The sequence below is a fragment of the Anolis carolinensis genome, chromosome 2 (assembly GCF_035594765.1).
Source record: "Anolis carolinensis isolate JA03-04 chromosome 2, rAnoCar3.1.pri, whole genome shotgun sequence".
Classification (NCBI taxonomy): Eukaryota; Metazoa; Chordata; class Lepidosauria; order Squamata; family Dactyloidae; genus Anolis; species Anolis carolinensis.
The window spans coordinates 53,289,935-53,315,589 of NC_085842.1; positions in this window are offsets into that span (position 1 = coordinate 53,289,935).

Consider the following 25,655-nt stretch of genomic DNA (forward strand, 5'->3'; position numbering starts at 1 on the left):
CACTCTCTCTCACACAGAGCAGTTCAGTTCCATTGCTTATACCACATTATGGATTACCTCTTTTTATTCCTCCCTCTTTCCTTTCCTTCTGTTTTGTGCTATCCTGGATAGCATATTTGACACTCAAAACTGCCTCCTGTTTTGCAGAGGTGGTAAAGTGGCAAAGGAAGCAATGTAGCCAGCAAAATATGTCTCCTCCTCAGGTTTTCACTAAGGCAGGCTTGCACAACCTGGCCCTTGAAAGGGGCCAATATAAAATCCTAGAGTTGGAAGAGACCTCTATGATCTAATCCAAACCCCTGCCAAGAAGCAGGAAAATCACATTCAAAGCATCCCTGACAGATGGCCATCCAATCTCTGCTTAAAAGCATCCAAAGAAGGAGCTTCCACCACAGTCCAGGGCAGAGAGTTCAGACAGCTCTCACAGTGAGGAAGTTCTTATTGATGTTCAGGTGGAATCTCCTTTCCTGTAGTTTGAAGCCATTGTTCCATGTCCTGGTCTCCAGGGCAGCAGAAAACAAGTTTGCTCCCTTCTCCCTAAGACTTCCCCTTACATATTTATACATGGCCCTCGTGTCTCCTCTCAGCCTTCTCTTCTGCAGGCTAAACATGCCCAGCTCTTTAATCCACTCCTCATAGGGTTTGTTCTCCAGGACCTTGATCATTTTCGTCACCCTTTTCTGGACACATTCCAGCTTGTCAACCTCTCTCTTAATTTTTTAAAGACTTCTGCAGATCACCCTAACTCCATCCCTCCCTGCCTGCTGAATGGGAAACCTGCCTCTTCCCCAGCCTTGTGCCAATGCAGTGTCAATGGGAAAGGTGCAATGCTGGGGAAGGGCTTGAGTGTTTCTGCTGCTTGGCCCATGTCATGCCTGCCTGACCAGACAAGCAGGCATGCCAAGGGCCTGCCGGTGAAGGGGAAGCCCAACCTCACCTGCAAGCTGCAGGGAAGGCCTTAGTGAGTCACATTTGGCCTGTGGGCCATATGTTGTGCAGGCCTGCTCTAAGGATTTTTTTGGGGGGGAGTGAAAGTACTTTGTATTCTGGCCGAATTCCCTCCCCTTTTAAAAAACAATTTAATGGAATTAATCACAGATTCCAATGTCTGGAGTTCAATCAGACATAAGAGCTATGCAGTGGGACTTACACTCTAGCAGCTGTGTACATTATTGCAGTCTATGTATGTTTGTAATGATAACTATGAGAAAGATGCACAAAAGATCTAATGAAGGCTAAATTGAGGACTGGAAAATCATTTTTGGACTTGTCAGTCAGAACAACGCTATAATTACAACTCTCTGACTTCCCTAGCCAAGTTCTAGATATATCCATGGTAAAGCTTTTCTTTAAATAAAAAAGATTGTATAGGGAAAAAGAGACTTATACTATCTGAGATTTTGCAGATTTGAAGCAAAAGGAAGTGATGATCCTGCTGATACATTTTTTCAAGACATTAGAATGGAATAAGAGTAGCTTCTATTTTCCTGGGCTTTAAGCCCGGTTTGGAAGTAATTGTTGCTGCAGAGGAGCAGCTGCAGACAGAGGCAAATCAAATCCAAAGATCAGATGCTTATTCGGTTTTTGATAAAAATCATTAAACCACAAATCAACTTATTCTGGACTCTAGTCAGGAAATGACTTTCTATATGCCATCTGCACATAACTGTCTCCTCATAAATTAGAATGGTGACATAGGCTTTTCTTACATAAAATCTCTAAGCTATATATACTTTGCACTCAGCCAGGCAAAGCTATTTATTACTTGAGTTTTAGTTAGCAACCAAAAATGATGCACAATATTTGGAATCAGAAAAACGCATTTCTTACCTCAGTGGGCATTGAGCTCATTTTACCATATTTTAATCTTCAGGAACAGCAAGTATGGGGTTTAAATTAACAGAAATCTTCCTCACAAATCTGCCTCAAAGAAATCTACAACCCCTTCTGAATGTTAGAGTTAGCAGTCTTTCCATGCTCATGCTTACTAATAATTTTGCTCACATGTTACTTTATAAAAGCTTAGGCACAGCATATATTTATGGTGATTTTCTCATCATTTGTCTTATTGGTTTACTGCACACACTCTTTTCTCGAATCATTTTAATATGCAGTAATTCCTTCTCCTTTTCTCCTATTTTGGACCATGTTGATTTTCCAAAGGTTGGTATGAGGAAAGCTACTTTTAGATATTTTTATACAGAAATCAAAACTTATTTCTTTTCCCTGCTGCACTGTGTATGTTTGTGGAGTGTCAGTGGGTAAGTATGGCTGTGGGATTGGTTGTTGTTCAGTTTCTGCCTTGACAATTCAATTACTTTGCTTGAGAGATCAACTGTTTTCTTTCATATTTACCTACAGTGAAAATTAATTTTAAAAACACTGCACATGACAACAACAAAAAAGAGAAAGAAATGGCTAATAATTCAGAACAGCAAAGAAACAAGGAACATAACTAAAGATACTCAGCTGTGGGTTGCAAGAAACTAAGGGATACTGGTGTGCAAGGACACTTTTCCCCCCTCTCTGTTCACAATATATGACAGAGTTTAAAGAATATATTGTTCAATAACCATGGTAGTTTTGGATGTTCTGAGAGCTATAGCCTAAAGATAAATTTTCCTTTAATTAGAAACATTGGAGGGAAAAGAAAAAAAAATAACACTGGACTGCAGAAAGGGGAGGGGAACCTCTACATCAGCAGGATTTCTTTTTGTGGATTTGATTAAAATGTTCTTTCTAGGTCTTCCAGTTATACTGGAAGTTGACCATAGAGTCATGCTGGAGGACTGAGACATTCCTAGAGAGAACACAGCTTTAGGAATCTTTGTCTCCCATTACAATTTTATGGCCAGAACAAAGTTTAAAACACAGGACTCAAATTTAAAATTCATTGTTAAAATTGTCTGGATCCTAAAACCATATGGGGATTGTAAGTATTTTAATAATAAATAACAATGGATGCATAAATAATGCCTGCTAGATTGTGAGGCTGACATGAGGGCAAAGATGGTCTTATCTTCTTTAATTATGTAGGTAACACCATACTGCACATGTCAGCATTTTTAAATTTTGAAAAATAACAATAACATTGGTTAATCCAAATCTTACATAACTTTTCAGGCTGTTCACTTTATGAGAAAGATGGTTTCAGTGTGAAAATCTGTGCTGCGAGAGAGCTATTCTGAAATTGGTGTGTGTGTAGGTTCCCTTGTGAAATCATAAGCAAACCAGCTTGCGAGTCATAAATCAAACCTGGCAATTGCAATATGTCCCTGTGGGTGACACTTCCTGAAGTTTCTTAGACTTGCTATGAGCACATCTCTTATGACTTCGTGAAAGGATGTCAAGGGTGAGCAGTGGGTGGGAATGAAGTGCAAAAAAAAAAAAAAAGTTTACTGTTTTCTGCTTGTCAGAAATAGTGAGCCAGCAGCTAAGTCGGAAACCTATTGATTTTGTTCCACACAGTTGAATTAAAAATAATGTCACCTTTGAAGTTCACTTGTCCCTAATTCACTGAATGGAATGACGCAAATGACCCCTGATGTAGATGCCCCTTCTACTAAATGATCACATGTCTATGTGTGTGTATGAGGTTCCTGCAGCTAAAAGATAGATTTTTGGAGGGAGTAAAAGAGGAAATGTAGTTCCATATCAGGATTTTTTATGATAGATTTCTGCAATGCAGAAATTAGCTGTGCATATGTACATCAAATATATTGATTTTATGAAGATGTGCTCCACTGATTTCCCTACAACATCATGATTATATAAAGGCCACCATCCCTAAGCACAGAACATCTGCTTCTCTCCCAAACCTTTACCTGCAGCTCACAAAAGTGATGGTTGATTGGGAGACTACTATTGTTCAAGACCCATGGTTACCAGTCTGATTGCTAGGAAGCAATAATTTTCTGGGAATAGGAGCACTTCCTGAACTAACTTCATCTATCGGCTTCAATCACACAGCTGCAAAATCACCCTGAGAACACACATCTCTGAAAGAGCTCTTATTAAGATCATCCTATAAGATCATTATATTTCCGGGGTTGGACAATGAAGAAGATAGCTTTACATATGTGATCTCATGGATTGTTCAAACAGAAAATTTAGTATTGTATCTAAATGAAATGTTGGTAATTATAGCAAACATTTTGATTGTCATGCTAACTTTGCTGCATTTGCTAAATGCTGTATTTGCCCATCCTCCATCTCCAACTTTTCAATTCTAACTTTTCAACACATCAAGAAGCAGGAAAAACAATAACAACAGCAGCAGCAGCAACAACAACAACAACTTTATTTTTATATCCCACTACCATCTCCCTGAAGGGACCCGGGGTAGTTTACAAGTGGGATTAAGCCAAGTACAATAAAGTTTACAAACTAAAAACACAATTAAAAACATAATACACATATAACAATCAGATTAAGCAATTAAAAAACATTGGTAGGGTAGGTACTGAGGATAAGATACAGTTGGTCCATTAAATTAAACAGTATTAATAATTACATTTATATTGCAGTGGTTTAATTACTGGAAATGAGTCTGTAGTAAAGATGCCACAATTATTCAAGACAATTTTAAAATAAACCCAAAGGTATTTGATCTTCAATTCATCTGCAAGATGTCTTCTGTTTGCTAAACCTAAGAATATCTATGGTATGTAATGGCTGGAAATTATAGATTACTAAAATGCATACTGTCAGAGAAAAACTTTGTCTTTTAGTGTCTTACTTGCTAGGACAATTGTCTTCCTAAAGTTAAAATATGGTTTATCTGCAGTTTATTTTTGAACTTTAAAAGTTTCCATAATTATAGGATGATGCCTCATACAACACCTTCATTATTTTAGCGAAAGTTTTCAGTTCTATGTATTCCTGTCACCTCTTTTTGTTGATTTTTCAAAGCCACAAAGATCATTTACGGACCAAGAAACCATGGCATACAGCCCCTAAGCTCATCAGATGGAACCAAACTTCTGAAGGACAAAACATCAATTGCACTATGTTGGAAAGAGCACTACCAGAACCTGCTGAATCACAGCTCCAATGTGGCCGAAGAGACCCTCTCACAAATCCCGAAACAACAAACCAGTGATGAGCTTGCAGCACTGCCTAGTTTGGAAGAAGTCAGCAATGCCATCAGCCAACAAAAAAAACAACAAAGCCAGCGGACCTGATGGGATCCCTGCTGAAATCTTCAAAACGGGTGGACCTGAGCTGATACATCAAATCCACCAGCTCATTGAAAAGATGTGAGTGACCGAGAAAATCCCAGCAGACTTCAAGGATGCCACCATCATCACCCTTTTCAAGAAAGGGGACAGAACAGACTGCGGGAACTATCGTGGTATCTCCCTTCTAACCTCCGCTGGGAAAATCCTCGCAAGAATCCTTGCAAACCGCCTTCTCCCTGTCTCAGAAGACACCCTCCCAGAATCCCAGAACAGCTTCTGTCCCTCCAGAGGAACAGTGGACATGATCTTCACTGCACAACAGCTCCAAGAAAAATGCAGGGAACAAAACCAACCTCTGTACATGGCATTTATTGACCTTGCAAAGGCATTCGACACAGTGAATCGCAGCGCTCTCTGGACCATCCTCCAAAAAATCCGGTGCCCTGACAAATTTGTGAACATCCTGTGACTCCTCCATGATGACATGATGGCAACAGTCTTGGACAACAAAGGCTCCCAAAGTGACCCATTTAAGGTGGAATCAGGTGTCAAGCAGGGATGTGTTATTGCCCCTACCTTATTTTCCATCTTCATCGCTATGATACTTCACCTTGTTGATGGGAAGCTTCCCGCCAGTGTGGAAATCATCTATCGGACAGATGGCAAGCTATTTAACCTCAGCAGACTGAGAACCAAAACCAAGGTCACCACAACATCTGTTATAGAACTCCAATATGCCGATGACAACGTAGTCTGTGCACACTCAGAAGAAGACCTACAAGCCACTCTAAATACCTTCGCAGAAGCCTCTCATTGAACATCGAGAAAACCAAAGTGCTCTTCCAAGAGGCACCAGCTAATCCCTCTGCAATGGCAGGAATACAGCTTAATGGTGTAACATTAGAAAATGTTGACCATTTCCGCTACCTTGGCAGCCACCTCTCTACAAAAGTCAACATCGACACTGAAATACAACACTGCCTGAGCTCTGCGAGCACAGCATTTTTCAAAATGAAGCAGAGAGTGTTTGATGATTGGGACATCCGTATAGATACCAAGGTGCTTGTTTATAAAGCCATTGTCCTCCCAACCCTGCTCTACGCCTGTGAAACGTGGACGGTCTACAGATGTCACACTCAACTCCTGGAGCATTTCCATCAGCGTTGCCTCAGAAAAATCCTGCAAATCTCTTGGGAAGACAGACGGACAAATGTCAGCGTGCTGGAAGAAGCAAAGACCACCAGCATTGAAGCGATGCTCCTACGCCATCAACTCTGCTGGACTGGCCACGTTGTCCGAATGCTCAATCACCGTCTCCCAAAGCAGTTGCTCTACTCTGAACTCAAGAACGGGAAATGTAATGTTGGTGGGCAGGAAAAGAGATTTAAAGATGGGCTTAAAGCCAACCTTAAAAACTGTGGCATAGACACTGAGAACTGGGAAGCCCTGGCCCTTGAGCGCTCTAATTGGAGGTCAGCTGTGACCAGCAGTGCTGCGGAGTTCAAAGAGGCATGGATGGAGGGCTTAAGGGAGAAGCGTGCCAAGAGGAAGGAGAGTCAAGCCAACCCTGACCGGGACCACCTTCCACCTGGAAACCGATGTCCTCACTGCGGGAGAACATGCAGATCAAGAATAGGTCTCTTCAGCTATCTACGGACACACCCCCAAGATGGAAGACAATCATCCTCGAACTACGAGGGATCGCTGAAGTAAAGTAAGTTTTGTTGCAGTATATAACAATGTTTGTTGTACATGACGACACCAAAGAAAGAAGACAGTATCTGTGTATCTAAAGCCTAATGAAAGCTTCAAGTGCGGTACAACATTGGTCTCCTTCATTTTGGGAGGAACCCAACTGTATCCATAGGGCTTGTATCCATAGTTTCAAAATATACCCTCTATAGGCATTTTTTCAAGTCCTTCCACATGACCCTGTGGTATTCTTGAGTCATAAGTCCTTCATTTCAATAAGATTCCCTATTATCTGCAGTTTCTGATATCCACACAAAGTTTGGGAAGATATTCCCTGCAGATACAGAAGCCGTACTGTATTTCCTTTTCAGTTTGAGACAAATGTCACGTAGAAAGACATTTTAATAAAATTATTTTTGGAGTTAGACAAACACACACACACATTATTGACTTTTAAGGCAGTCAGATTTTATTTCAATACAGTACACTGCTTAACATAAAACTAATTATATCAGCAATGAAAGATAATCTTGTCTCGTGGGAACTGATTTTTCATTTTCCTTACCCCTTGTATGAATGTTTGCATAGTAAAGGGAAAAAACCCCATAGCAGTTTAGCTGAGCTTTTCATCTTTTTCTAGCCCACTAAAACTTACTGTAAATGACAAAACTGGGTAGCCAAAATACACGCTGTAAAGCCTAAGGACTGATCACATGAACCTTGAGAAGTGCGAGGGAACATCTGCATAGCAAAGGGAATCATACCTTTCGATCCCCAATTGTCCCATTTCAAGTTCTGTCTGCCTATCATCTGTGTTTCCCTCTTTAGCTTTTCCCCCATTTTCCCACCTTTGAACGATCACATGGAGAATCCTTTTCTCTGCCCTCTTTGTTTTTAATCAGGGAAAACATCAATATCTAAAGCCAAGATTACTATGGACCTCATCCTATTTGGGGGAATTGGGAAGTGGGGGTGTTTTAAAACCTTTTGGCTTGATAGTCTTTTCCCAGGTTTTCGTTCATTTCATCAGGCCAGTGTAATTTTAAACCTCTTTGGATTAATAAGTCTTTCCTATGCTTACCATGATTTTATTAAGCCAATGTAATTTTAAACCCCTTTGCAACCATCCGTCTTGCAAGGCTGTGCTTCCCTTCATTAGACCAGTGTAATTTTAAAACTCTTTGGCTTGATATGTCTTTCCCATGTCTTCCTTGCCTTCATTAACCAGTGTAATTTTAAACCTCTTTGCCATGATGCCTTCCTGCTAGGTTTTCCTTCCCTCCATTAGACAAGTATTATGTTAAAAAGCTAGCAAGAGCACAATTTTGAACCTAGATTACTACTAAGGAGGAAATGCAGTGGAAGCAAAGTGGTGAGGAACACCTATTCCTCCACGTCACTGAAATGATTCAACATGGGCGGATCTGTCTGATCCCATCACATGTGTTTTTTGGCATTAGTGACAGTTCTGGCATGTGACAGGGGTTCAAAAAATGATTACTTGCCCATGTCCTGAACTCCCTCCTTTCAGCACACTTCAGCTCCATTTCAAGGACAAAGAGCAACAGATGATGGCTGGATGTAGGCAAATGTCATGTGATGGGATCCATCCCTCTGCATCCTTAAAATAGAGATTAAATGTCCTATGATGGAGAAAACGCTCCATGTGATGAAGTTCTCAGAGCTCAAAGACAAAACAAATCAACAGTGGAAAGGCAGATATTTTCAGATAATATTAACATGCAGCTACCTAGGTTAAAGGTAAAGGTTTTCCCCTGACATTAAGTCCAGTCGTGTCCGACTCTGGGGGTTGGTGCTCATCTCCATTTCTAAGCCGAAGAGCTGACGTTGTCTATGGACGCCTCCAAGGTCATGTGGCCCGCATGACTGCATGGAGTGCCGTTACCTTGAGCTACTCACATTTGCATGTTTTCGAACTGCTAGGTTGGCAGAAGCTGGAGCTGACAGTGGGAGCTCACTCCGCTCCCCATATTCGAACCGGTGACCTTTAGTCAGCAAGTTCAGCAGCTCAGTGGTTTAACCCACTGCACCCCAAGAGGTTCCTTCAGCTACCTGAGACCATAGAAAACAGAACAGATACAAAACTTGGATATGTATTAAAAGTTCCTTGCAGCGTATCATGCCAACATTTCTTCTTTGGGAAACATTTTCATATATACTGTTTAGATTCTCATCTATGTATTTGTAAACTATAGTAAGGAGTTGTCTAATTGTATTACACAGTGAGGCAGACATTTTTAGGAAATTAGAACAATCATTGCCTATATATATATATATATATATATATATATATATATATATATATATATATATATGGAGCTGTAATGAGATTCACTGGCTGGGAATACAAACTCTCCCCAAACTTTCTTTAAGCTGTATGATGCCAGAATATTAGCTAAAAGAAAAACACAGTTCAGCAGGAAGGCACATTCCTCTCTGCCATGACTTTCAAAGTATGACAGAAGCTCTGGCAGATTCATATTGCTTGATGAAGTACAGTAGATCCATGCCATTGGTATCAGAGATTTCATTTATCTATGTCCAACAGAACATCTCCTCTTTAGGTATTTTCTATGTCCTTTAGCATGACTCTATAGTAGTATATTTGGCCCGGAAGCCCTTTAATTCAATAGAGTCTGCTGTTATCCACAGTTTTTTATATATATCCATGAAGTCTGGGAACATATATAAAGGGGTTGTACTGTACCCCAAGAGATGTACAGCTACGCTGGGACCTGGCTTAATTCAGGTCACATTCTTCCTAAATTATGGAAGCTATGGCATAGGTGATGTCCCAGCTGAGCATTGTGCTTCAAGTGTATATCCTAAGTCAGTGGTTCTCAATCTGTGGATCCTCAGGTGTTTTGGCCCACAATTCCCAGAAATCCCAGCCAGTTTACCAGCAGTCAGGATTTCTGGGAGTTAAAGTAATGTAATGTAAAGTTTTAAATGTTTGTGATGTATTGATTTTAAATTTAATTAAATGTTTATGAATGTAATTTTTAAATGTTTAATATGTATTAATTTTAAATTTAATTGATTTTAAGTCTCTGTTTGTTTGTATTTGAAGGCTTGCCATATGTAAACCACCTTGAGTCCCCTTAGGGGTTGAGAAAGGCAGGGTAGAAATAAGGTAAATAAATAAAGGCTAAAACCACTGCCCTAAGCCATTAGCCTTCAGATATAAGAGTCATTCCTGCCAGACCTGGTAATTGTTGGCAGTCCCCCATCTAAGCACTGACCAGGGTTGATGGTGATTTTAGTGTATTTAATCCATATACACAGCCTTCCATATCCATGGATTCTGAATGTTTATAGATTCTACTATTGACAGCTTGAATTTTATTTTAAATCCAAAAAGCAAACCATAATTTCCCCATTTTATATAATGAAGACTGTTTTACGATGTCATTTTCTATAATGGAACTTGAGCATCTAATGAATTTGGTATCCAGACACTGTTCTGGAGATAAACCCCAATGATTATATGCCTAAGGTGATACAGATACACATACACTACACACCTATATCTCTATTTATCCATCGCTCTATCAATCTATACCATGTTGGAAATTTTTAAAAATTGAAATGCAGTTAGTAATGCTGATAAACAATATATGAACCACACAATGTTGTACAAAAAGAAAAGAAAAGAAATGATCAGCAAATCAGCATCTACTCCAGCCCTTACACAACACATTTCACTGTAACTATCAACATGTCCATTCAAAAGTTAGTCCTACTGAATTCAGTTACTTCCAGCTGAATGTGTATGCAGCAGTAGCCAAAGTCTGTTTATGTCCTTAGCAGCAGATACAAATCAGATTTTATTTAGCAAGAAATCCAACATTTTATGAGGTTTTACATTTTCAGAGACTGGCACATTCTCAAAGCAATAACTTCGAATTTCTGTAGCAAAAGAAAGATAACAGCAACCAAACTGCAAAACCCTTATGATTTTTTTAAGCATCCCAATACAAAGCAATGTGATATCAGCATTAATGTTTTCTTTGGAATTGCAATAGATGTTAATTACTTAATGTTTAAAGTCATACTGGCTAGAAAAAAAAAGGATAGTGTTATTGTTCATAGCCTGTGGAAAAATCATGCTAATTTATATTTTGTTACATTGTCATGAAGTCCTCAGCAAACTTGTTTGGAATTTATGCCCCCTTTTTGCTCTCTGTGGTTCATTTTGAAAAACAGTCTGTGATATACTGTGAATAGCTTATAAAATATGTCTTAAAAAGGGGAAAAATCTCATAACATTTAAACAGAACAGTCATAAGAAATCTTATGAAAAACAACACAATCTTGCTTGCTCCAGCATTTATTTAAGGAGAAAAACAACTGACCTTTATTACTTCTGGTAGGAAATCACAGCTCATGTCTCCGTACTAGCTTTGTACGTAGAAAAAGACCACATAGATTTTCCCCTACTATTGTTTTGTCCTACTATCTTTTGCACATATGAAAAATCTCTAACCCCCTTGTGAGAGCAATATTATATTTTAACCAGAATTTAGTATTGCAATTGTATTGAAGAAGAATATTTTCCCCATGGTCACTTAAGGGTTGAAAAATGTTACTAGATATGGTTTCAGAGCACATACTCCAAACACATACGCCTACAAGAGATATTGTGGGATGGGCAGTAATGCATCAAAAGGGTCAGTAGCCCAATCCACAGACTTTTACTTTATTAAAGATATAAGAATGAAAATATCCACAATAATTGCATCCAGTTCCATAAATGGCAAATAATACATGCAAAATATAAGTGAGTATCTAATAAATGACTGCTGAAAGCTAGCATGGCATTTGACTCCTGGACTAGGGATACATTTGCACTGTAGAATGAATGCAGTCTGGCATCACTTTAAGTGCATTATATGAATCTATGCAGACCATATAATGCAGTTTCAAACTGCATTATATGGTAGTGGAGATGAGACTTCTGTTTCTGAGCCCTTGGTTGCAAAGAGGGCTTCAAGTGAAGCTCCCAGATGAAGATGAACACATTTCAGGAAAAAGGGTTGACTCCACTCCACTCTTCACATGCAATCTATTTCTCTTATTTTTCTATCAAGCAAAGAAGAAACCATTACATTCTTGCATTCTTTGATTTTGCCAAGTATCCTTCAATGGAAAAATATTAAAATGAACATAATTCATGGCCCTACTGCAGAAAAACAAATTCTTTTTATAGTGGGGTTCTATATGCATACATTTGCTATTGCAGACCTATGCAAATTGTTGTGCCAGTTGACTGAAATCCCAGGTTGTGTTTATTACCACAAGTTTTCTAAAATCTCCCTTAGGGATTTTGTATTTCATAATGGGGGATGAATGTTCTCACCCATGCACAATTAAAACATTTCAAGGAAGTAATTTTCTAAATATATATGAATACATCTTTCAAAGCACCTTGAAACTTATAAAAATATAATCCTTCTTACATAATCACCACCCTCCCACTTTACCTCATTTTTATTTCATCAGATAATTTCTTGATTTAAAATAAAAGCCATTTTTAGTGTAATAACATATAAAAAGCCAGATGCTCCACGGGGATTTCCTGCTAGCATTACTTAGCACTATGACATTGCCTTTTGTGTTATAATTAATGGCTTCAGGCCTCACATTGGAGTTGTGAAATACCTCATCACAAAGCTGGTGCCCTGGTTATATGTTTAGGGTATTGTTTTTATTGTTTAAACTTTCTTTGTCCCTTCCCCATGATTATTTGTAGATGGTGTTGTAATAGTGTTGATGTTTGCGAAACATAGATATAGATATTAGAAATTTTATCACACCATGACATTTCCCATTGTTACCTTACATGTAGTAAAAATGACAAGGAAGTTTTCACTGTGAGCCCAAAAGATTTATCTGGCTCCTGGTGGTTACAGTTGGCCCACAACTTTCATGGGAGATAGGTGCACAGGATCCCCCTGATTATATTAAACATACTTGTGATCTCTCTTTCTCCATCTCATATGCTTGGGTCAGGCCAGCAGACAGGTGTTACAGGGGATTCTCAGTTGAGGAGATGGCTCTTTGTGAGAGGTGATTCTCTTCCTCCATCTTGTGGGGCTGGGGAGGGTTGAAGTGCAGTTGAGCAGTCTTGCCCTTTTCATCATGGCCAGCTCATATCGTGTGGATGAGGAGTTGCTTGAAGGGCCAACAGGAGGATATGGAGACCAATAGCTTCCAGCAGTCTGCCTAGCCAGCTCAAACACTGCTACAGACTTAAGCAGAAACAAAAAAAATCCTCAACAGCCTGATACAAGTACATCTGAGCAAGCTATAGACAAATCCACACCTCTAGAGGGCAGGAAAGAGTGGTCAGAGTATCAACTCTTTTTGGAGGACAACATTGTTTTCTGGCTTGAGTCCAGCTTCTGTTTACTTATGTCTTGGGACCTGACTCTGACGCGTCTTGGTTTATTACTCAAGAACTCCCAACTTCGATTTCTGATCATCTGACTTCTGGCTCTGGCATTGTTGTTTGTTTGAATGGTGTGTTTGGACCAGACTTTTGATTATTCTGCTGCTTTCTAACCTGTCAGGTAGTCGACATTTCTGACTCTGGACTGCTGACCTTGGCTATTTCAGTAAGTTTGTTTGGACTTTGCACCTTCGCAGAGGCTCTGTTTATGATACTTTCCCCTGCAAATGAACCTGGAGCTTTTTGAGGTGTGTCATTGCTCCTGTTTAGGAGTCCCTCTTCATCAAAACAACACCTCCCATGTTCTTTTTTGGCCATATAATTGTACTGGCTGTACTGTCCTCATTTTCCCCTACACATTCACCTGCCTTGCCTCCTAACTGGACTGTGGAGGCTGCTTATCCTCCACTGGGGCCCCTTCTCCATGGAAACATGCCCCTGGCTGGCTACTGCTACACTCTGACCTGGAGTCATGCCTCTCCATCCCCACTGTGCCTGACTACAGAAGTACCTCTATGAAGGCAGCAACAGCAGAGGGCCATGACTTTGCTGTCACCTCCTCTATAATTGGACACTGTGTGTCCAACTGTAGGAAAATATTTCGAAATGTCTAGCTAGTAGCTATATTTATTGATGCATGATTATGGCTGTTATCTCCGGAGTGACAAACTGTTTTGGGGAACTACCTAGGGAATTGAATTAAAGGACAACATACACAAGTATAAAAAGATTTAAATGGTTTTGAAACCACCTTTCATATATATATATATATATATATATATATATATATATATATATATATATAATATTTGCAATCCATGTGGCTCTGGGGAGTCCCATTGTTATTGGCTGGATGCTATTTTCCACACAAGTTTGCAAATTGGACAGAAGTGGAAGAGACAAAATATACTCAGAAGCTGACCAGGTAGAATTTAACTTTGGAATCACCCAAGTCATACCTTGTAGCAGATAACCAGGATGAGAAGACCAGGCCAATAAAAAGTATTTAATGTGTGAAGACATAAGATCAGCAGATATTCAAACAGATTCCAACTCTACAATTTCCCTAGCCTTACTGGGTGATTAAAGTAAATGGTAAGAAGTTCAGTAAGTGAATAAATAGATGAATTCCGAAGGACACAATAAAAAGGCAACATGTATTTAGTCATCAAGTGATCTCATGACTGCTTCCAACAGTTTCATGAAGCTGTTCCAACAGAATTTGCTTATGGTGCTTTTGGCTAAAAATCATACCCGAGAGTGCTGGTAAAAGAGAGAGAGATGTTCATTATGAGATAGATGACTTAGATTATATAGGATGGACACTTAGCCAGCTAGATTATTAAGAATAAGTATGAGTTGCTCTGCAATAACTGCTTAGAGATGGATACATTCTACAAAAGATAGGCTGTTAAAGTCATGTACCTAGGCATTATGTTATAAATATAATCCTCTCTAAGGGCAGTGGAAGAATGTATTTATGAAACTGATTTCCTGAATAAAATAGTTTAAATAACTACATACTTATTCTCCCTGAATCCCCCAAATTCTTATCCTTACTGGAGCCACCCCGTGGCACCACTTCACTACACTACTTCAACGCTCCATGGTTTGACATCCGGGTGGGAATAAGTTTAAAATAATAATAATAATCATGAAGTTTAAAGGGGGAAAGTCTTTCTTTACTGAGAAAGGGAGAGAGTAAGTGTCAAATAATCTCATCAGCACAGAAGTGCCCTGACATCACAGGAGTAGGTAAGTACTGGGACTGTGGCATAACCAGGGGCTAATGACTGTATTTTTCATCAGTAGCTGGTGACATCTTTGCTGCAAAGAGGTGATATTGTATATTTTTATCATTGTTCTGTGTTTTTTAATGTAAGTATTTTAATATGTATATTTATATAATGTTTATGTGTTTTTAGTTATGTTGTAACCCTCCACCTCCATGCAATAAAATCTAAGCAGTGGGCTTAAAGGAACATGAAATATAAACAGACTAATTTATTAAATGGTAAAGAAGATTCAGTCTCTTATATTAAAGAGATAAGAGTGAAGGAACACACCCCAACATATTGTCTCTGAACATATTCTGAGTCTATGCCTATGGATTTGTTTTCATCAGAAATGATTTGAGCTCCTAGGTCTTTCACGCTAAGGACCCTTCTACACTGCCATATAAAATCCAGATTATCTTCTTTGAACTGGATTATAAAGCAGTGTAAACTCATATAAATCAGTTCAAAGTGGATAATGTGGATTATCTGATTTGACAATCTGGATTAAATGGCAGTGTAGAAGGGGCCTAAATCCACTCCTAGCTCCTTCATTTCAGGCCCTCAGTTTAAGTGGTAAACACAAGTAGATCTTAAACTACCTTCATTCCACTTCTGTGCTTTTTAGATTATGAAGGTGAGAAAGTAGGTTAGCACTTGCCATTCCCCTTACATTCATTAAAAAGTAATTCCTCTGGAAATCTGGAGAGAGGCAAGGGGCTCTCTTTTTCATGAAAAAAACAAACAATTCATTGCCCCACAGTAAAAAGAAAAACCACATTCAGTGTGTTTTAAAAGGCCATTTGATGGATTTGGCTGATTGCTATGCAGCCCATTGTCAGTGTGAGCTGAATTCATCTATTGCATTGCTCTGTCAAGCAGGCAGACAGCCTGGTGCAATTTTGAGAGTTGATAGGATAGAACTTCTCCCATCTGACAATTATCGAGTGACCTTGGGGAATCAGTGGACTGTTGCATCCACTAGGCTTGATCGATCCATGAAAAATTTGATTCTAAACTCGTTTCAAAACTAGAGGGGGCAGTTTTTCGTTTTTGTTGCTAATAACGAATTTGGCCCCCAAAATTTTTCGAAATTAACGAAAATTCGTTATTTTTGAAATTAATTCGTTAATGGCGGACGCGCATGCGCGGTAGCCCAAAAACAGCCCGAGGGGGGGGGACTTAGGGGGCTCTCCCGCCCTCATTTTTTGAGTGATCTTCTTCAAACTTGGTACAGTGGTAGAACACATTTAACACTGATAGCTCACCAAAATGTGGAACGTTTCCCTTATCCTCTGATTTTTGGCAAATTTTCATAGCTTTTATAATAAACCTTTTTTTAATAATTGCAGTAATCTGTTCCTGGTTTGAAAGTCTTATTTCCTGTTAAATTGGGTTGTCTTTACTGTGAAAGTCATTGTTCTACTTCAGAAACTTTGTTTTTGTGGCTGAAACTTTGTTAAATTGGTGTGTGTGTGATATATATTGTGTATATATATATATATATATAGCCCCTGCTTGTGTGTGTGTGTGTGTGTGTGTGTGTGTGTGTGTGTGTGTGTGTGTGTGTAGGTAAAGGTAAAGGTATCCCTTGACGTTAAGTTCAGTCATGTCTGACTCTGGGGGTTGGTGCTCATCTCCATTTCTAAGCCCAAGAGCCAGTGTTGTCCATAGACACCTCCAAGGTCATGTGGCCGGCATGACTACATGGAGTGCCATTACCTTCCCAGAAACACCCAGAAAATGGGAATTCCAGACAGGAAACAATCAGGGCCAGCTAATACCTCCCAACAAAGGATTCCCCCAGGTAGGAAGCAGCCAGGCTTTGAAGCTGCAAGGCTATTCAATGCTAATCAAGGTGACCAATTGCAACATTCACACTTGCCTCCCACAGACAAGAGTTCTTTCTCCCACCCTGGACCTTCCACAGATATATAAACCCCACTTGCCTAGCTTCGCACAGACGTCAAAACCTCTATGTCTGCCACAGATGTGGGTGAAACGTCAGGAGAGAATGCTTCTGGCACATGGCCATAGAGCCCGGAATACATACCACAACAGTGTGATCCCGGCCATGAAAGCTTTCGACAACACAACCACAGTATCCATTCAAGTTCATGTAGCGTGGTATGGACTGGAGACCTGTATTGGGGGGAGGGAGGGTGCGAATCTGGGCCCCTGGGAGTCGTAGTCCTCCCTCCCTCCCTCCCTCCCTCCCCGGGAGCAGCCGAGGACGGGCCTGGCCCACACCCCCTCGCATCCCGGGCCTCTTCCTTCCTCTTCCTTTTGTTATTTAAACTATATATTGTGAAATTATGGTGTGTTTTTTTTCATGCGTGTTCTGTGTTCAAGATAGGGAGACCAAAGAGGAAAAGCAAGGGAGGGACGGAGGCCCCAACACTTCCGGCTCCCATGCGAACTCCCCCCTTGTGTGCCTTGGAGGGTGGAGCATGCGCACTGGCTCTCCCTTTCTCTATGGCTCTTTTCAGGTTGCTTGGGAACCCAAAGTGCCTCCTCCCTTTGCCTTTGTGTCCAAGAAGGAGAGAAGGACGTTGCAAGGTTTGCATTGAGGGTGTTTCTCTGGTGGGTTTGGCTTGGAAGGGGGCTCATTAAGGCCCAATTAATTAATGCACTGAGCTGAGGAGAGGCGGCGGCGGCGGCGGCCATTTCCCCCCTCCGTCTTCCTCCTCCTCCTCGGCCTCCTTCCCCCTCGCCCCCTCCCATTGGCTGAGCCTCCCATTGGCTGAGGGGCAAAAGGAAAGGAGTTTGGGTGCTTTGCAAAAGCTTTTTTTTCTTAACAAAAAAACGAAGAAATTAGAAAAAACGGCCTCTCGCGATTCGAAACCGCGATATCCAGACGTGTGGACAACCAAGGTTCGATATTGCTTCAAAACAATCGAAAATAACGAATCAATAACGGTAAACGGGGAAAACGAATTATTTGAGCAAGCCTAGCATCCACACTTCCCAGCTAACTCCTTAATAACTTGGTAGACTGAGAAAATATAACCTAATTCCAAGGTACACCAATACAAGAATAACTTACATCTAAATGATCCCCCTAAAGTTTATCAAGCTATTTTTTTCAAACTTCCACATTATTAAAAAAAAACACACAATGCCAACATGTTGTTTCACTTTTGTTTTAACTACATTGTTAATAAAACATCAGGGATGAAACAATCTCTACAAGTCCCAAAACAATTTTTCTTCACTTGTAGACCAGCACCTACTGAGAAGTTAAACAAGAAATAAAAACCTTTGATAATGTGTAAGAGGAAACCTCTTCACCGAATATGTAACTTGACAGCTTAAAGTTCTTGACAGTTAACATCTAGATAATAAGTTTAATATTCAACTGTAACAGCCACAGTTTCAACAAGAATGTCTCCAAGTGGTTGCACTTGCCACCACTCCTTTAAAATAAAAAGAAAAGGGATGACTTGGATTTTCTCCAAATATGTTATCAAACCATAGTATTGGAAGGAACCACCTAAAGATAATTATCTACTGAATGCCATGAGACTAAAGACCCATTCTCTTCTATCCTCTTTTTCTGTTACGTGCAGCTGGAGTAAACAACAGTCAGAGGTTAGGATGCCACAATGCTCTCCTGGATATCCATACCCCCCCCCCCCCCAAAGTATTGTTTGGCTCCAAAATGCTACCAGGGGGCTTGGAGACACTTTGACTTATTTTAGGCAGTTTTAGAGTCACATATGCTCATATAGATTCACTTACAATTTTAAAAATGGCCTTTCTTAGGCCCAAAATACTTTGGAGGAGAAATGTAGATAAATTGACCTCATATCCTCAGATGCCATTTTGAGATTTTTTTTTCATTTTAAAAATAATTTTCTAGACCCCTGAAGAATATATGTGACCCAAAGATCAACTTCACTTGTACAAAATAACCTAGTTCTTAATGAAGAGGATGTAAAATATGAGTACCAGTTTTGTGGAGAAATGCAAGACAGAAGCCATATGAAAGGATAAATGCTACACTGCCTAGATCAGGGGTCCCCAAACTTTTTAAGCAGAGGGCCGGTCCACAATCCTTCAGACTGTTGAGGGGCCGAATTATCATTTGAAAAAAAAAAAACAAATTCCTATGCATACTGCACATGTCTTATTTGTAGTGCAACAACAACAACAACGAAAGAACAATACAATATTTAAAAATGAAAACAATTTTAACCAACATAAACCTATTAGGATTTCAATGGAAAGTGTGGGCCTGCTACTGGCCAATGAGATAGTCAAGTTAATTAGGGTTGTTGTTGTTGTTGTTGTTGTTGTTGTTGTGTGCCTTCAAGTCATGTCAGACTTTGGCCGAGCCTAAGTCTAAAATTAATTATTTATTTACTGCATTTATTTACTACATTTATATCCCACCCTTCTCACCCCGAAGGGGACTCAGAGCAGCTGTATGTACATACAATATATTATTAGCATAACACAATATTAGCATTATATATTACTGTATTGAACTATACCACTATACTATTATATAATATGTAATATATAACATACAATTAATATTATTATATGGTATTGCTATTAGTATTATATTGTATAACATAAGATTATTATCAATATTATATGTATATACAATATATTATATTATTAAAACTGATATAAAAATATTATATTATAAAACTGAGGGCGGGGGCCAGGTAAATGACCTTGGAGGGCCGCATCCGGCCCCCGGGCCTTAGTTTGGGGACCCCTGGCCTAGATGGATAGATAGATAGATAGATAGATAGATAGACAGACAGATAGATTATAGATGTTCCTTTGAAAATACATAAAAGGAGGTAAGAAATAGCTGCAGAAGATATGGAAGAAAATAATATGCTATGGATAGAAAACTGAAATTGCTAGTGAATGAAGTCTCCTAGGAGTCTCCTAGGAGAGAAAGGCGGGGTAAAAGTAATGTAAATAAATGAAGCCAACAATCATTGGTCTGAAAGGGGCTGAAACTCATTTGAGTGAGATTGAACAGGGAATCCAGTAACATTTTTTTCTGTGTGATTAATTAAGTTCTTTCCATTTTTAAGTAATTAAATTGCTTGCACACCTCAATTTTCTCCATTGGTTATGGGACTGAAACATTAGCTCACAGTGATTATGGTTTTAGATCTATGCTCCAGCAATACATGGAGCGAGAGTAGCCAGATGTCCAACCTGGGTTCAGGAAAGGCAGAGGATCAAGAGACCAAATTGCCAATATCCACGGGATAATGGAGGAAGCCAGGGAGTTCCAGAAAAGCATCTACTTCTGCTTTATTGACTATTCTAAAGCCTTTGACTGTGTGGATCATAATAAACTATGGTATGTTCAGAGGTGGTTCAACCACCAGGCCAACTAGGCAGTTGCCTGTGGTGCCATCTTGTTGGGGGCACCATCGAGACAACTCCTGTCTCCTGCGGCCTGCCTCCGCAAGGTATTGAACTGCTTTTTCTGTTGATTTGTTGTAAAACATGATGTTTTAGTGCTTAATTTGTAAAATCTTAATGTAATTTGATGTTTAATACGCTTTTCCTTAATCCCTCCTTATTATCAAACATTTTCGCTTATCCAACACTTTTATTTTTCAGTGATTGGTGTGTGTGTGTGTGGGGGGGGGGGGGGGCGCAGCGGTGCCAAAATTCTGTTCGCCTACACTTGAAAAATACCTAGGGCCGGCTCTGGGTATGTTCTTGAACGGTTTGGGACCATCCTACCTCTGTGACCGCATCTCCGTCTACGAACCCACGCGTTCACTTCGGTCATCTGGAGAGGCCCTGCTCGTGATCCCGCCTGCGTCGCAAGCGCGGTTGGTGGGGACACGAGACAGGGCCTTCTCTGTGGTGGGCCCCCGACTCTGGAACACCCTCCCCAAGGATCTCAGACAGGCCCCTACACTGGCAGTCTTCAGAAAGAACTTGAAGACCTGGCTGTTCCAATGTGCCTTCCCAGATTAATAGGAAATCTCCAATACCAAGTCCCATAAGCACTTTATTAGAGCTAAGATCATATATCGCACTCTGCACTTGCCCTAGAAGCCTTATATATCACCTGTCACATCAGCACTTTTAATCTTGTACCCATTACTCTGGCCCGGCCCAGTTTTATTGTGTTTTAGCGTATTGTTTATTGCTTGTTGTTTATACTGTTTTAATTGTTTTTAATTTGCCTTTTGTTTTGTATTGTTATATTGTGTGTTGAGGCCTTGGCCTTTGTAAGCCGCATCGAGTCCTTCGGGAGATGCTAGCAGGGTACAAATAAAGTTTAATAATAATAATAATAATAATAATAATAATAATAATAATAATAAAAAGTATGGGGATACCAAGTCCCCATGAGTACTCACCTGGTACAGATGGATCCTACTGAGACAGAATAGCTTGCAGGAATAGTGGAAAGGTTCTTGATGCTGTCTCTTTGTGAGTAGTCTTATTCCACAACTGTAGTTGTTGCTGTTGTGTGCCTTCAAGGTGACCCTGACTTATAGGGACTCCATTCTATGATGCTTTCTGGCAAGATTTATTCACAGGAGAGATTTCTTATTGCCGCCTTCTCAGGTGGAAACTATATGACTTCTCTAAGCTTTACCTGTAGGTTTTCCTGGCTGAGCTGGAATTTGAACTTTGGTCTCCCAGTCTTTGTCTGGCACTCAGATTTGGATTGGTCCACTGAAAAATGTATACATTTGAATCACCCATACAGTATTGAGTTGGAATTAGTATTCTGGAACAAAGTGAGCAGAGCTGTTTGGTACAGTTATTCTGATGTTTCAGATATTTTACACACAAATCAATGTTATAAAGAGTGTAATCTAGCCTTCAGCCAAATATAAATTATTTGACTGCAACCATAGGCAGCAATGTGGGTAGGTAGAGAAGAAAAGCGCCCCCATGCAAAGATGCTTTGAAAAGATTTACTACTTAGGGTTTTTTCTCTCTCGCTGAAATGATGTGCTGCTGTACATATATCATCTAAAATTTGTATCCATTGATTTGACTGTCCTCAGCTTGATAACAGAATTCTAAAAGCAAACCTTGATTTTACCAAGGGAAAACTATTTTACTCCACCATTATGTATAATAGGGACTTGGGCATTCACACATGTGGTTGCCTCGCAGCTCCAGGAATTCTTGGTTGACACTGGTTTTCTAGATCCGGCACAGTCTGGCTTCAGGCCGGGACATGGTACCGAGACAGCCTTGGTTGCCTTAGTCGGTGATCTGCGCCGGGAACTGGACAGGGGGAGTGTGTCCCTGCTGGTTCTGCTGGACCTCTCAGCGGCCTTCGATACTGTCGATCACGGTATCCTTCTGGGATGCCTCGCGGGAATGGGACTTGGAGGTACTGTTCTGCAGTGGTTCCACTCATTCCTGGAGGGTCGGTCCCAGATGGTGTCATTGGGGGACGCCTGCTCGTCCCCACAACCATTGACTTGTGGGGTCCCGCAGGGCTCTGTGTTGTCTCCCATGTTGTTTAACATCTACATGAAGCCGCTGGGAGAGATTATCAGGAGTTTTGGGGTCCGGTGTCATCTGTACGCAGATGATGTCCAGCTCTGTCACTCCTTCCCACCTGTCACTAAGGAGGCTGTTCAGGTCCTGAACCGGTGCTCGGCCGCTGTGTCGGACTGGATGAGGGCCAACAAATTGAAATTGAATCCAAACAAGACAGAGGTCCTCCTGGTCAGTCGGAAGGCCGAACAGGGTATAGGGTTACAGCCTGTGCTGGATGGGGTCACACTCCCCCTGAAGGCGCAGATGCACAGTCTGGGGGTGATCCTAGACACATCGTTGAGCCTGGAACTCCAGGTCTCAGCGGTGGCTAGGGGAGCCTTTGCACAGTTAAAACTTGTGCGCCAGCTGCGACCGTACCTTGGAAAGCCGGACTTGGCACGGTGGTCCATGCTCTCGTTACATCCCGTTTAGACTACTGCAATGCACTCTGCCTTTGAAGACTGTTCGGAAGCTTCAATTAGTCCAACGGGAGGCTTCCAGGTTAATAACTGGGGCAGCGTACAGGGAGCGTACCACTCCTCTGTTACGCCAGCTCCACTGGCTGCCGATTAGCTACTGAGCACAATTCAAGGTGCTGGCTTTAGCCTATAAAGCTCTAATCGGTTCTGGCCCAGCTTATCTGTCCGAACGTGTCTCCCGCTATGACCCACCTCGAAGCTTAAGATCATCAGATGAGGCCCTGCTCGCGGTCCCGTCAGCCTCACAGGTGCGGCTGGCGGGGACGAGAGACAGGGCCTTTTCAGTAGTGGCTCCCCGCCTATGGAACGCCCTCCCCATTGAAGTCAGGCAGGCTCCCTTCCTTCTATCCTTCCGCAGGAAGGTTAAAACTTGGTTGTGGGGCCAGACCTTCGAATAATAATCAGCAGCATTAATTACTATTATGTACGCTGGAACTCAATTGACAGACCCAGTCTTTTAAACTTGAACATGCCTATCTGTATTTTATAATGTGTTTTATGAATGTTTTATGTAAGATAATTTTTAACTGATTTATAGTGTACTGTACAGGTTTTATATGTGTGTTTTATTGTAAGCCGCCCTGAGTCCCCTGTTGGGTGAGAAGGGCGGGATATAAATGTTGTAATAAATAAATAAATAAATAAATAAATAGATAAATAAATATCTATGCATGATCTTGGAACCAACCCCAGCAGATACTAAAGACCCACTGTGTGTGTATTTTCTATAAATGTTTTCTGTTAATGTTCTTGCATGATGGTGATAATAATGTACTCTTTTCAATGTTCTTTGGTCAGATGTAATAAATTAGTACTAACTGAACTAGCACGCTGGTTTTCCATAGAAAAATAGGTTCCCTGTTCAGGCAGACAATAAGCTACAGTAAAAACATTCAAAGTACTTTCAGTTGCATTTGTCCTCTCCTTGCTTGTCTGTGTGGCTCCAAGGATTGACACTTTTGTTTACAAAATGCTCTTTTCTAGATTTCTGATTGTGTGGTTTGAATGTCTTCCAGACCACTGGCTCTCAGCGAAAGTATTTGAAGGCCGACCCCATATTTTGCCTTCTTAATTGTTTGTCATTCCAGTGTGCTCTCATAGAATCATAGAGTTGGAGGAGACCTCATGGGCCATCCAGTCGAACTCCCTGCAAGAAGCAGGAAAATATCATTCAAAGCACCCCCGACAGATGGCCATCCAGCCTCTGCTTAAAAGCCTACAAAGAAGGAGCCTCCACCACAGTCCGGGGCAAAGAGTTCCACTGCTGAACAGCTCTCACAGTGAGGAAGTTCTTCCTGATGTTCAGATGGAATCTCCTTTCCTGTAGTTTGAAGCCATTGTTCCGCGTCCTAGTCTCCAGGGCAGCAGCAAACAAGCTTGCTCCCTCCTCCCTATGACTTCCTCTCACATATTTGTACATGGCTATCATGTTTCCTCTCAGCCTTCTCTTCTGCAGGCTAAACATATCCAGCTCTTTAAGACGCTCCTCATAGGGTTTGTTCTCCAGACCCTTGATCATTAAGTCACCCTTAATGTATACTCATGAGCAAATAAACTCTTGACCCCGCTGCCCCCAGTGCTGCCTTCCAAAAAGAATGCTTTGCTGCTTAGTGAATGATACCTTGGAAGACAGATAAAACATAAAATGACTGATAGCCCAGTAGAGTTTAATTATTCCTTTTGTAAGCCACAAAATTCAATTCTATGATGCTGAGGACATGATCTCTTATTAAATTTTGATGGAACAAAAAAAATTTAACTTTTAATGAAACTTTCCACACCATGATAACCATTTTTGCTATTTTAATTATTTTCTGTATCCTGTTGTGCACTATGCACCCCTCCCTGATTATCAGCATTTTTTTTTAAATCTATGGCAATCAAGCTCCCCTTATCAGAACACAGTGGCACCCCATCTTGTTTTTTAAAAGTAAAATGGCATAATACCCCAATCCCCTTTATCACTATTGATTGCATGCTTTAATATTAAATTAGATGCCAGGAAACCAAAAAAAAAATTTAAAAAAAAGAAAAGAAAAGAAAGAAAACATCCTTTCCACAAGTTGCTTGAGGAAACTGGTAATGTAGCTAGCTACACAATCTATTCTAGCTCATGAATTGACTTTCTTTTCTTTCCCTTCTTTCCCTTCTTTCTTCCTTCATTTCTTTCTTGGAACCACCAGCAGGCCAAAAGAATAAATGGAGAGGTGATATAACAGTCAGCTGGAATTCATGATCACAGTTACAAATGTGTTAATGTACAGTTATGTATCTGTGATAGGGGTGTGCAGGTATTAGTTTTGCCTTGGGAAGTTCAGCTAATTTTGCATTTGGAACAGCAGAAATGGATTGGGGAGGGCTACCCAAAGCCCTAACCCAAACAGGTCATGAATAGCCAAATCTTTCAGCTAATGGGGGTTGAGCAGCACTAACAGCACTCTACCTCCTTTCTCTTCCTTTTTCTTCTTTGACTAATGGGGTCTTTTTTTGTTCCTTTCCTTCTTTTTTTTCATTTCTTTAGAAGACAAAGCTGAGTGCTTCCCAGCCTCCTTCC